At 46.1% G+C, this 11,583-nt stretch overlaps 1 long non-coding RNA gene across 8 annotated transcripts; it reads right to left on the bottom strand.

The window, feature by feature from the left end:
- Positions 1–6,284: 6,284 nt before the first annotated feature.
- Positions 6,285–11,419, bottom strand: LOC136526647 (uncharacterized). 8 transcript variants are annotated; one of them, XR_010776552.1, is made up of 4 exons: positions 10,844–11,306; positions 10,452–10,610; positions 7,184–10,263; positions 6,285–6,958 (listed from the first exon to the last, which is right to left on the bottom strand). It is a non-coding gene; the product is annotated as an uncharacterized lncRNA (long non-coding RNA). The 8 variants fall into 8 exon arrangements; XR_010776559.1 differs by lacking the exon at positions 6,285–6,958 and having other exon boundaries at positions 7,826–9,586; positions 9,704–10,263; XR_010776557.1 differs by lacking the exon at positions 6,285–6,958 and having other exon boundaries at positions 7,827–9,750; positions 10,189–10,263.
- Between the last annotated feature and the right edge of the window lie 164 nt (positions 11,420–11,583).

The raw sequence follows: 11,583 nt of genomic DNA, 5'->3' as shown, positions 1-11,583 counted from the left end.
GCCTTGGCGACGACAATTGCAGCAAAACAATGTCTGTTTCATGAGAAAATCAAGAACTAAATAAAACCCAAACCCTAAGGAGAGCGACGGCTACTATTTATAGAGTCTTGGGCGTCACCCCCCTAGACACGCCCCTTAATGGGCCCAAACACAATACGCGGTCCAACGGACCAAAAGACGATGTCGTAGCACCCTGGTAGATTCGGGATGCTGACTTATTTCGATGATTCCCATTGATTATGAAGGTATTTTGACATAAAACCACTTGGATTGGCTTCCTTATCAAATTAGCTTTCTAACCATATGTGGATTGTTGAAAATGGAGTCCGTATGCATCCTGGGTGACCAGTTTAAGGCAGACTGGTCCTGGAGCCCGAGCCAGACTCGAACTTGATTTGGGTCTCCACCTTGGGGACTCGAACCGGATGAGCTTCGGCCTCCTTCTCGGTTAGGACACCCTTGCTGATCTCCTTGGTCTCCATATGGTTCTCCAAGCATGGTCATATGTATGGAGATCATGTCCTCATCAGGAAGGGAGTTGCATCGTTTTGAGAACCTATGGATGTAATCTTGTAGGGACTCATTGGGCTCCTGCTGGCACCTCTTGAGGACCTAGGAATTCCCAGGGTGGACATATGTCCCCTAGAAATTCCCGATGAAAATCCTCTTGAGGTTCGCCCAGTCACGGATGCTGTCATACGGGAGGAATTTGAGCCACGCTAAAACATGTTCCCCCACGTAGATGGGGAGATATTGAATGATAAAGTGGTCATCATCCACTCTTCTGGCTCAGTAGGTGAGCTAGGAGTCTTTGAGGCATATATCGGGATTCATCTCCCTAGTATATTTGGCGATGTTGGTAGGTGGTCTGAAGCGCTGTGGGAATGGTGCCTTCTAGATGCGACGACCAAAGGCCTGTGGTCCTGGGCCATTCGGGCTAGGACTTTGATCGTCTGGCCGGTGACCATGCCTAGGGTGTGTTTCCCTGCTCCCCTCGATGGTCCGGCCAGGGCCCATGCCACCTGCTCTCACCGCCCCTCGATGGACGTCATCGTCATGCCAGGCCTGACGCCAGTTGTTGATGATGCTGCAAGCATCTCGGTTTGGCCCGAGGCGTTCGCACACTGGTGGTCGGTGTGGAGTGGGCGTTGGGTTAGGCTATAGTGCGTCTATGGCCTCCCATTCTGCACCTAGCGACTGTAGTGGTGAGTGGATGGAGCGGTTTGACTAGTGCGCCCCTATTCCTCCGGTGGGGAGAGAGGCCGTGAGTCGGTGTCGTGACACGGAGCTCTCCGCCTACTGAACGGCGACCGTTTCCACCAGCGCCCGGAGGTTCCGGTGGATCGCCTGCTCCTAGGGGTCGACCGGCTATAGAAGGCCATGCAGAAGCATCGCCATAGCGGTGATGTTCAGGCCAGCTCGAGTGAACTATGGGGGAACGTTCCCCCCGTCCATGATGTTGCACTAGACTTGGGGGCACATCCTCGGGCACCGCTCGTTGGGTTACGTGCGTGTGGCGCAGCGTGCTACGCCGAGCGTGCCAACGCAAGTGGTGGCTGGTTCTGCCACCTTTGTTGTAGCTCCTCGCTGTGCTCCTATGCACACGTGAGGGTCTCCATGCGAGGGTCTGCAGGGGTGTGGGTCTATAGAGACTCTGCTACCATCGGCGACTATCCTAGAGTGTCCGCCATAGTGCACTCCTGAGACAGAGGGTGGCTAGGTGCCACGACGTCGCTGCTGTGGCGACCTCCTTGCCTATGTCCCTACGCCTCTCGTCGTCAAAGCGACATAGGCATTGCTTGGTGGGCTTGGAGCCCGAGATGAGGCATAATGCATGCTCGGCGACCTCCCGTGGTATGCTTGTCATGTCAAAAGGTTTCCATGTGAAGACATCATGATTGGCGCGTAGAAAGTTAGCAAGCTAGCATTCCTATTTGGCCGGGAGCTGGGTCCCAATCCGCACCGTCTTGGTTGGGTCGGTGGGGTCGATTCCCACCGCCTTAGTTTCCTCAAGTGGGCGGAAGGTAGTCGAGAAGGTTGGCTTGTTGTAGTCTGGGACTACTGGAGTCGACGAATCTTCGAGTTGAGGGAGCTGGGCTGAGTTGATGATGGTAGTGGCGAGCTCAAAATGCTTGCGGTCACACGTGTAGGCGTGCGAAAAGGTGCTACCCACAGTGATGACATCGTTCGGTCCTAACATCTTCAACTTGAGGTAGGTGTAGTTAGGGATCGCCATGAACTCGGCGTAGCATGGCCGCCCCAAGATGGCATGGTAGGACCCTAGAAAGTCCACCACTTCGAAGGTAAGGACCTCTGAGCGGAAGTTGGCTCGGTTGCCAAATGTGATAGGCAGGTCAATTAGCACCTTGGTGAGGTGCTTCTTGCGGACAATGGGGTCGATGATGAGCGGGTAGCGAGCTGGTTCTGCTGCCTTTTTCGTAGCTCCTTGCTGTGCTCCTGTGCACACACGAGGGCCTCCGCGCGAGGGTCTAGAGGGGTGTGGATCTATAGAGACTCTGCTACCAGCGGCGACTGTCCCAGAGCATCCGCCATAGCGCACTCCTAGGACAGAGGGTGGCTAGGTGCCACGATGTTGCCGATGCTAGAGCCATCCCTCTCAATCTCGTCATCCATGAGGTCATGGAAAGAGGCGAGAGCATAGCTCGCTATTCCCATGAGTTTAGACATGAGAGGGGGTGGCATCAACATCTTTTGGAGCCCCCATGCGTATGTGTCCATGGGGGACACGAGGTCGTAGGGAAACTAGCCACATGGCAGTCATGGCGAGGACAACAGGGGTCCCTCTAGAAAGTCAGCGGAAGTTATTAAACAGCAAGTAAAGAACAATATGTACATTACTCATAGCGGGGTTTGAGCCTAGCGTAGGCTCAAAGCGAAGCATAGGCGTCTCATCATTGAGGTCGCTGGGTGTCTCAGGTCCGACGGAGGGCGCTCCTCCTCCGGTGGGTGCTGGGGCAAGTGCCTCCTCGCAGATGCGAAGCACGCCGAGCCGATCGGCGGTGAAGTCTAGGCTTCTAAAGAGGAAGGTTTGGGATGGCTCGAAGACAGGAGGCACCCACATCCGAACAGGTGGGAGTGCAGGAAACTCCAGCGAGCTGAAGCAAGTCATATCATTTGAGCCCGCCATGCCGAAGATGGTGGGAAGGTGGGCCATCCGATGACCAAAAGCGTGAACATACGTTGTCTTCCCCATGGACGGCGCCAACTGTCGATGCGAAAAGTGACCAACTAGTAAATATTTATTGTTTTGTCGTATGTTGTGATCGGATGTGGCCTAGCACTCAATGACATAGGATTTATACTGGTTCAGGCAACATGCCCTACGTCCAGTTTGAGTCGGTCGGTGACTTTATTCCTAAGCCCAGGTGCTCGAAGTTTGCTGTGGCGTTACAAATGAGAGGGAGTAAGATGGGGGTGTAAGAGGTCCGGTCGGACTTTGGACTGAAGAGCCGAGAGTGTTAGGAGCTCCTACGTGCGCTAGGTATTCGAACGTACACTCTATGTAGCTTTGGAATGTTTAAAGCTAGTAGAGAGTGAGTCGAAATGATCCATGTGTTGTTTGTTGTTTGTCGAATCGATCCCCTCTTTTGGGAGAGGATGCATCCCCTTTTATAGATGAAAGGGATGGCCTTGCAAGAGAGAGAGAGGGAGTGTGTGCTACCTAGTCTTGTTACCCACGTTGTCGGGTACGAGATGGTTTGTCAGCGCCTACAATACTGTTGACACCCTGTACATGTGGTTGGTTCCACCGTGTTCTCCGGGTATGGTAAATGTCGACGCCTACCATACTATAGGACAAATATCGGCGCCCACAACACTGTTCGTATCCTGACATGTCTAGAAGGTTGCAAAGTACCCTTCTGATATGGCCTATCAGTACTAGCCTGCAGGTGTGCAGGGTACGGTCCTCGGTATTGCGGTTTGACTTGTGTGCCTTACCTTATCTGCTCCGCCTGATTTCTTGGGTCCTCACCAAGCAGGCATCCCTGTTCGGTTGTTCCTAGTCGGCTCCGACCATGCCGATCGGAGAAGAGCCGCAAGCAGAGGTTTGGTGTGTTCTCGGTCGGAGATGCGAGTCAGAGTCAGAAGCGAGCGTCGCCCCTTTTTGGCTAGGCCTTCCAGTCGGAGAGGCAGGTCAGAGTCAGAAGCGATCCGGTCGGAGACCAGATCACTCTTATAGCCTATCGTTAGGTATTTGGGCTGGCCCAGGAGTTGCACATCGTCCACAATATTGTCTGTTGGGCTGAGCTTTTTGCTGGGAAGCAGGCCCATCAGGGACCCTGGGTTTAGAACCCGACACTCGCCATCTTCACTCTTTGGGATGTTTTGTTCTAGTGGTAATGTTGATTTTGGTTTTGAGACTTTATTAGCAGGCTCAAAATAGAACTTCGCATCAGCATAGGACTCTACTATAGTGAATGGTTTTTTATCAGCAAAAATCCTTATTATATCTCCTAACGGATCTTTATATTTGATGCATTGATGGAGTGTAGATGGAACAACACCATTTCATGCAGCCATGGGCGACCGATGAGAGCATTATATGAGGTGGCTGCATCAATCACATAGAAGTTTACATATGTCATGAGATTTTCAAACTTTAGAACTAGAGATATGGTGCCCAATGCTTCCTGACCAGCTTGGTTAAAGCCATGAATGACAACATTTGAGCGACATAGGTCTGCTTTAGAATACCCAATCTTTCTAAGAGTGCGCAAGGGTAACAAGTTTATGGCTGAACCATCATCAATCATTATTCGATTAGTGGGGAGATCATCAATCTCGCCGAACATAAGAGGTCTGTTATGCTTTTTATTTCCTAACAATAGATGCTCATCATTGAATGTAATACTTTGAGTTTGCGGTGATTTTACATCTGCTTGTGAAACCTCATCCCTATAATCTTCAGGGAAGGAAAGTGCAGTAATAAATGCATTTCACAAATCAGAAGAGAGACACAAAGCATAATACACAGAAAAGCATAGCTAGTATTTTCTTCAAGTGCGAGGTTACATCATACTTGACCGACACATTAGGAGTATGGTCAATCACATCATTAGAAGTTATATTTGGGGGAGATGGCCTAGGTAGTTGACGACCTGATCTAAAGCTGAATTTCATCAACTTCGGGTGCCTCTTCTTCAGGGAAGTGACAAAGAAACTCCTCATCATCCTCAAAAACTGTGATGGGGAAAGTAGCATACTCTTTGAGGGAGTCATCCTCATGTTTCTTTATATTTTGGTAGAAGCATGGGCCTTCGCCCTTTTCCATCATTCGTCGAACAGCAAGTCATCTTGATAGTTGTTGTCGGCATTCTCCTGATCTTTGGGAACTTGGTGGTCCATGTTTTGGGTGTGGATCCACCGAGGGGAAGCCTTGCCTTCATGCCAGTGCTTAGCTTGCTGTTGCAGCCTGAGAAAGACATATTAACATGCTCAAGTTTTGATATCATACATTGATCATAAGTTGGCCACATTTTTGGAGTTCCACAACTCACCGGATCATTTTGAAAGGTGGCAACATTTGACATAGCCGTTTTTTTCTACTCTTCATGCTTTTGAGTAAATCAGCATCTATGGTGCCTTCATCTATGAGCTTTTGTATAATATTTTTAGCCACAAAACAATCCTTGAACATATGACCTAGAATGCGATGAAGTAACAGAAATTTAGCTCATTGAATTTAGAAGCTTCTTCTGGTCTTTTCGGTTTAGAGATATCAATGAGTTTTAACTCTCGTAGGCCCATGAAGAGATCCTCCACTTCTTCGACGGGGGAGGAGTACTTCTGATTTTGATGCTCGCTAAGAGTTGGCCTCCTAGGAGTTGGTGCACCCCCTTTGTTTGGTAATCTTGTGATGGTGCCCCTTGTTTGGAACTTTTGGGGATCACCGTTGTCTCCATGGCCTGCATTTGATTCAGCTTAGAAGATGTTGGCTTATCTCACTGGTTGTTTTTGTCCAATGGCGCCTTGTTGAATGTCCTTGGCGGATGAGACATGTGATGCATATAATTCTCTATGTCTATGGCCTTTGAGGACAATTCTTCGAAATTTATTGGCCTCACACCCTGTAGATGAATGGCCATGTCCAGGCTCAAGTTATTCATACACATATGAACCACTTCTAGTTCAGTGATTGTCTGTGGGCAGTGGAGGCTTAAATTCATCCACATGTTGATGAAATCTACGGCCTTCTCATTTGGCCTTTGTAAGGTTTGAGTCAGCTCAGTTATCCCCACCGTCCTTTGAGTGCTATAAAAGCGCTCTAGGAAGGCATCCTGCATTTGTTCCCATGAATGGATGGAGCCATGTGCCAACTTGTTGTACCATGTGAAAGTCGGACCTGATAATGTTTGTACAAATTGACGGAGGAGAAGAACTCCATTGTGTGATGTATCTTAACATGCAACAAGGAAATGGGCCACATGTTCATGTGGTGACCCAGTCCAATTGAATTTACTAAATTGAGGTTGATGATAATTGTTCGGAAATGGTACCATGTCTACCTCCAGCGGATATGGTTTCACATACCCTGGATGAATGGAGTAATGTGTTTGCATATACTGAGCCCTTACACCTTTGGAAATCATCCTCTGTATGGCTTCGAGTGTGATTTCAGGTTGGGGATGGGGACCATTATGACTAGTCGAAGCATTCACATCATTTGTATGATTTTTGGTGTTGGCCACCTGCTCACGGAGCGCGGCCAACTCTTCTTCTTTCTGTTGTAAGGCAGCCATCATTTGGTTCATCTGCTCTTCAATGGATTGACCTTGATTTGTGGCAAGCACTTGTTCAGCATTTCCAGGCTCACTCTCACTATGCGGAGAATGTGAGTCATCATTGGCAGGCTCACTCTCACTATATAGAGATTGTGAGTCATCATCACTTGAGGCTCGTGGATCTTCACCATTTAGTAGGTTTGGATCAGCCGAACCTGCAGTATCCAATAATTCATTTTCAGAATTAGAATGATCATCAAATAGGGGATTATAAGACCCTACATAGACCGCATGATTTTTTCTGAATTGCCAGAGTTTGTTAGGCTTCAAGTCACTAGACGATGACCTAGCGGAATTTTTTCACGAGGCTTCTTTCTTTTGAAGTATGTAGAAGCAGAGGAAGCATCACTTGTGTTGCAGGTTGCTTCCTCAACACTCACCGGCATCGAAGAGAATACCTCAAAATGGTTGTTTGAGGCTCTTTATGAGGAGGTCGATAAGCTGGCGTTGTTGTATTTTTCATTCTTGGAGTGGCTGATTTTATTTCTTTTTGGGTGCCACCAACATGGCTTGATGATGTATCCCCTCATACCCTACGAGACGTGGAGTCAGTTGGTATTGTCATCTCCCTTTGCTTTAAGCTGGCATGCCTTGCAAGTACATTGGCAGCTTGCTTTGTATATCTCTCTCGCCTCGAGTCCTTTTTTTATGAAATCTTGATGCTCGGGCAATTTGGCCAGAGCTTCGGCGCGTCGCATGATTTTAACATCAATATTATCTGAGGATGTGGATGCTCCAAGCAACAAGCTTTTTAGGTCCTGGCATATGATCCTTTCGATGGAAGCCTGGAAAGCTTGCCTAGCAGCATTTTAGAACCTGCGATATTCCCTGCTTTGCTGAGCCAAAATTGAATCGCAAACATAAGCACATTGTGCATTAGTCATAAAGTCAATTGCATGGCATGCCCTTTGGATCTGATTGGTTGGCTACCAATTTTTGCTCAACCTAAACCATGGCATGCCAAAATTTATAGTCATCAATTGGTTCACTATCAAAGAATTAGCACGCCAATACTTATGGCCAAAATTTTGGCAAGTCGCTAGAAAGTTCTTAAACTGCATAAGAGAGAAAAAGTGCTTCATATTACTAGTATAGTGCCCATGCTAACGCAATGGCTTTATTTCAGAGATGCACATGAAAACAACTAAACAACGATATTTTTTTTCTATAGTTTAAGTTGCACGCAATTATATATAACCATGTATGTAATCCGGAAAACACTCATACAAAGGTACTCACGTCCAGCTTTTGAAAACTACAACATACATTATTTGTTGCTAATTGAGTCATTCAAGCAATGATACTAATTGCCTACAGTCTTGACCGATTCTTACTTTCAATTTCCCCAATTTGGAGAAATAGCCCTTGAAACCTGCAAAAAAATATTTAAGTAGCTTCTTCCGTTCAAGTTCCCCAATTTGCTAATAAGACATTATTTGTATTCTCCTCCTCCACTTACTTTTTTCTCACCATGTTCAGTAGCATCTTGAAGTTAATGTGAATATATTCAAAGATATTTGAAAGAGAAATTTACCATAGGATAGAAATTACAAATCATGAATGCTTCAAGGCAATTACCTAAAAATTCTTTAAGCTAAGTGACACATCTTAATATTGCTCCTCAAGGCTGATCCTAAGTTCTTGAAGTCCTGGAAAGAAAATATTTATAAAAAAAGAACTACATCCTGATATGAACAACAGAAACTTTTAGAATGCAGGGGTGATCCTTACTGAGAATACCAAAGGTCATAATTTTAAGCTATGCCAAAGTGCCAAACACCATATGAAGAAAAATATAAAGAGGCACACCTTCATATTTGTGCAACTATTTGCAACTGAAGTACTTGAGATTCATGGAAAAAAGGAGGCACACCTGCAGATTTGTGCAAACTGCATAAAGGGATTCATCTGTGATAAATGTTCCACCTATGTTCATGTGCTGCAGAGAATTAGCCCTTGAAACCTGCAGGGAGGTTTGAGAAAACCACAATTTTTATGATGGCAATTAGCACCTTGGAAGTAGTAGTTTGGATAGAATTTCGAGGCAACTTTTGTCTTGCACACGGCAAAGAAAAAAGTTAAGAAACTTATAATGGCAACTAACGCCTCAAAGGACACGCCTGAAAGCAATTGGCAAACTAGCATTATTCTGAATATTTTGTCGTTCTGAAAGCAACAAGCTAATAGTCTATCTTATATATAAATCATATAATCTGAAAACATTTATATTGCCTCAGTCCAAATGCTGAAGTGATCTGCAAAGAAACAATGAGTTCAAAAATCTAACAAAAGATGGAGACCACAACTAAATCAGTTTATTAAATGGAGCATGGCATTCCAGTACACAGATAGAGATATATTAAAAAACTGAAATTTTTACTAAGCTAGAACAACCATCTATATTCTAATGACTCCTCATTTTAAAATTAGTCAAGACACTGAATAGCTAACAATCAACATAATGAGAATTATATTACATAGTACAAGCCCCATCGCAGGCAATTAACTGTGTAGAAATGACTTCCAGGAATCTAGTTGCGGACATGTATTACAACAGAGTTCAGAGTTCAGAGAAGTATGTTTATTTGATTTGGTAGCGTTGCAGTTGCAAAGCTTGCAAAGTCATCATGTCTGCTTCCTTTTCATATGCATTTCTCTGGCATAAGCATTTTCAAATTGCTCCATTCAGCAAGGTCCTACAGGACTGTTTTAACTCATGCAAATATATTTGTTCCTGAAATTCTGAATGGTGAACAAATGGAGCAATCACAAGCATCAACCACCTATAGCAAAAGCACTCAGCACCAGGTAGCTGACATTAATCCTAAATTTCCGGTCAACAATCCATCAAAAATAGACAATTCAACATATGACAAGCAAATGAAAAATGGCATGCTTACCACATCGATGACATTATTAACAGAAATTTGAATACCTCCACCAGTTGCTGCAGCAACATGTTGCAAGTCTTATTGACATGACCAGCACAGAAAAATAGGCGTTTTAAAAAGTTCATATTAAAAAACCTGAAGTATGTATGATAGTCATGCACTCTATGATGCGGGTTCAGTACACCTCAGACTGACCAAACAACAGAAATAGCTATAATATCTCATGACTAAACAGCTACATAGTATGTACTTTTTTTAAAAAAAAGTTTATCTTTTGTCATTAGCTATATGATGTAGCACATATCCTGAATTGCAAAATGGCACGATTACGGTCTATGGATCAGTTTCGTGAATTTTCAATTGATTACACAGATCAAAATGGCAGAAGTACCCAAGCATCTAGATCACTTGTTCGCATTTCAGAAACATCATCCCAAGTCCTAGCTATTTCACTGTTACCCTCTTGCACATAGAGAAGAGAAAGGAATACTCACTGCCATGTCCATTCCTTTTCCTAGTGACCCCTTGTGCAGCCAGCCACAGCCCAAAAGCGAATCATTTTAGGAAGCCTGTGTATGCTCAATTAAGAGTGTGTATCAGCCAGCAAGTACCAATTAATTAAGAGGGAAAACACTCAATGGACAAAGATGCGGTGAATATTTATATAGGTAAAAAGAATTGTTAATCACTGCGTATAAGGTTGTTGGAAAAGCTGTAATCCAAAGCTAGCAACTAACTTCGGGTTTTGAAAGCATACTTTCTCCACCTTGAGGAGCACATTGTCGTTGCAGAAGATGAGCTGCAGCTTTTCCATAGTGCCAGTCAGGTGCTCCAGTGCAAAGATGGAGTTGTCGCCTCTCACTCCTTGTCCAGGACGTCTGTCAGATAGTCCTTTTCTTTCCTGCACATGCCATCACTAGAAAACAATGTCAGTGAGATTTATTATGTCAGTTCCAAATGCCTATTTCCAATTCCAATGCACAAAGGTTTAGTCCTATGAGATTTGTTATGTCAGTCAAACATATAAATCGGCAAAGTAACAGGCTTTTAATTCGGCTTCAAACAACACAGATTAGGGCAGCCAAACCCTAGGGCGCCTCCAAATCTTATCGGCCAGAGAGGAGGGAGAGAGAGACAGCGATATCTTACAGATCGGAAGTGGAGGTCGAGGGCTCCCCTTGCATCGGCATGTTGGCGGTAGCAGCGACGGCGGAGGGTGCGATTGATGGGATCCCAAGAGCAGCGTCTATGATTTGGAGAGGGGTCTGCGCACGAGTTGGAGAGGGACGGATGCCCTCGAGATGAAGAGAGCGACGGCGACGGCGGCAGGAACTGGCTCAGGCTCCTCGACCGGCGGACGCTGCAGCCGCCACCGCCGGTGGCTCCCGCGAGTGGCGGAGCTCGCGTCCTCTAGGGCCACGAAGGCATCGCCCCGCCTCGTTCTCGGCGGGAGCGCTGCAGTAGTAGCAATCGCCACCGTGCCGCCGCCGGCGGCCTCCGCTCTTGCGGTGTCCCAGCACCGATCTGGAAGAGGAGTCGGCGCATGGGGAGAGAGTTACACCTTACGCGGTCGCTCCAGCGAAAAATGGATCGAAAAAAGAGAAGCTGGGGATCGAACCGTGGCTGCGAGGCGTGGGCGTGGGAGGCTGGGCACGGGCAGGGTAGATGGGAGTGATGAGGAGGTTGATACACGTAACGTGGACCGTTGGATTTGAGTGAGCAAGGAGAGACGGTCTATGAGTATGTCTGGATGATTTGTCTTATTGTTTTTTCTACGTATATTTGTCTGGATAGACGGATGGTGGGCTTTTCAGTGGAAACATTTTTTTTATCTAGTAAAGAAAAAGTCGGTGAATTAATAGGGTAGATTGTTATGGTAGTCCGCTAAA

The sequence above is a fragment of the Miscanthus floridulus genome, chromosome 2 (genome assembly GCF_019320115.1).
Source record: "Miscanthus floridulus cultivar M001 chromosome 2, ASM1932011v1, whole genome shotgun sequence".
In the NCBI taxonomy this organism is placed as follows: Eukaryota; Viridiplantae; Streptophyta; class Magnoliopsida; order Poales; family Poaceae; genus Miscanthus; species Miscanthus floridulus.
Note: the sequence above shows the minus strand (reverse complement) of the source record. Positions and strands in the feature narration are given on the sequence as shown.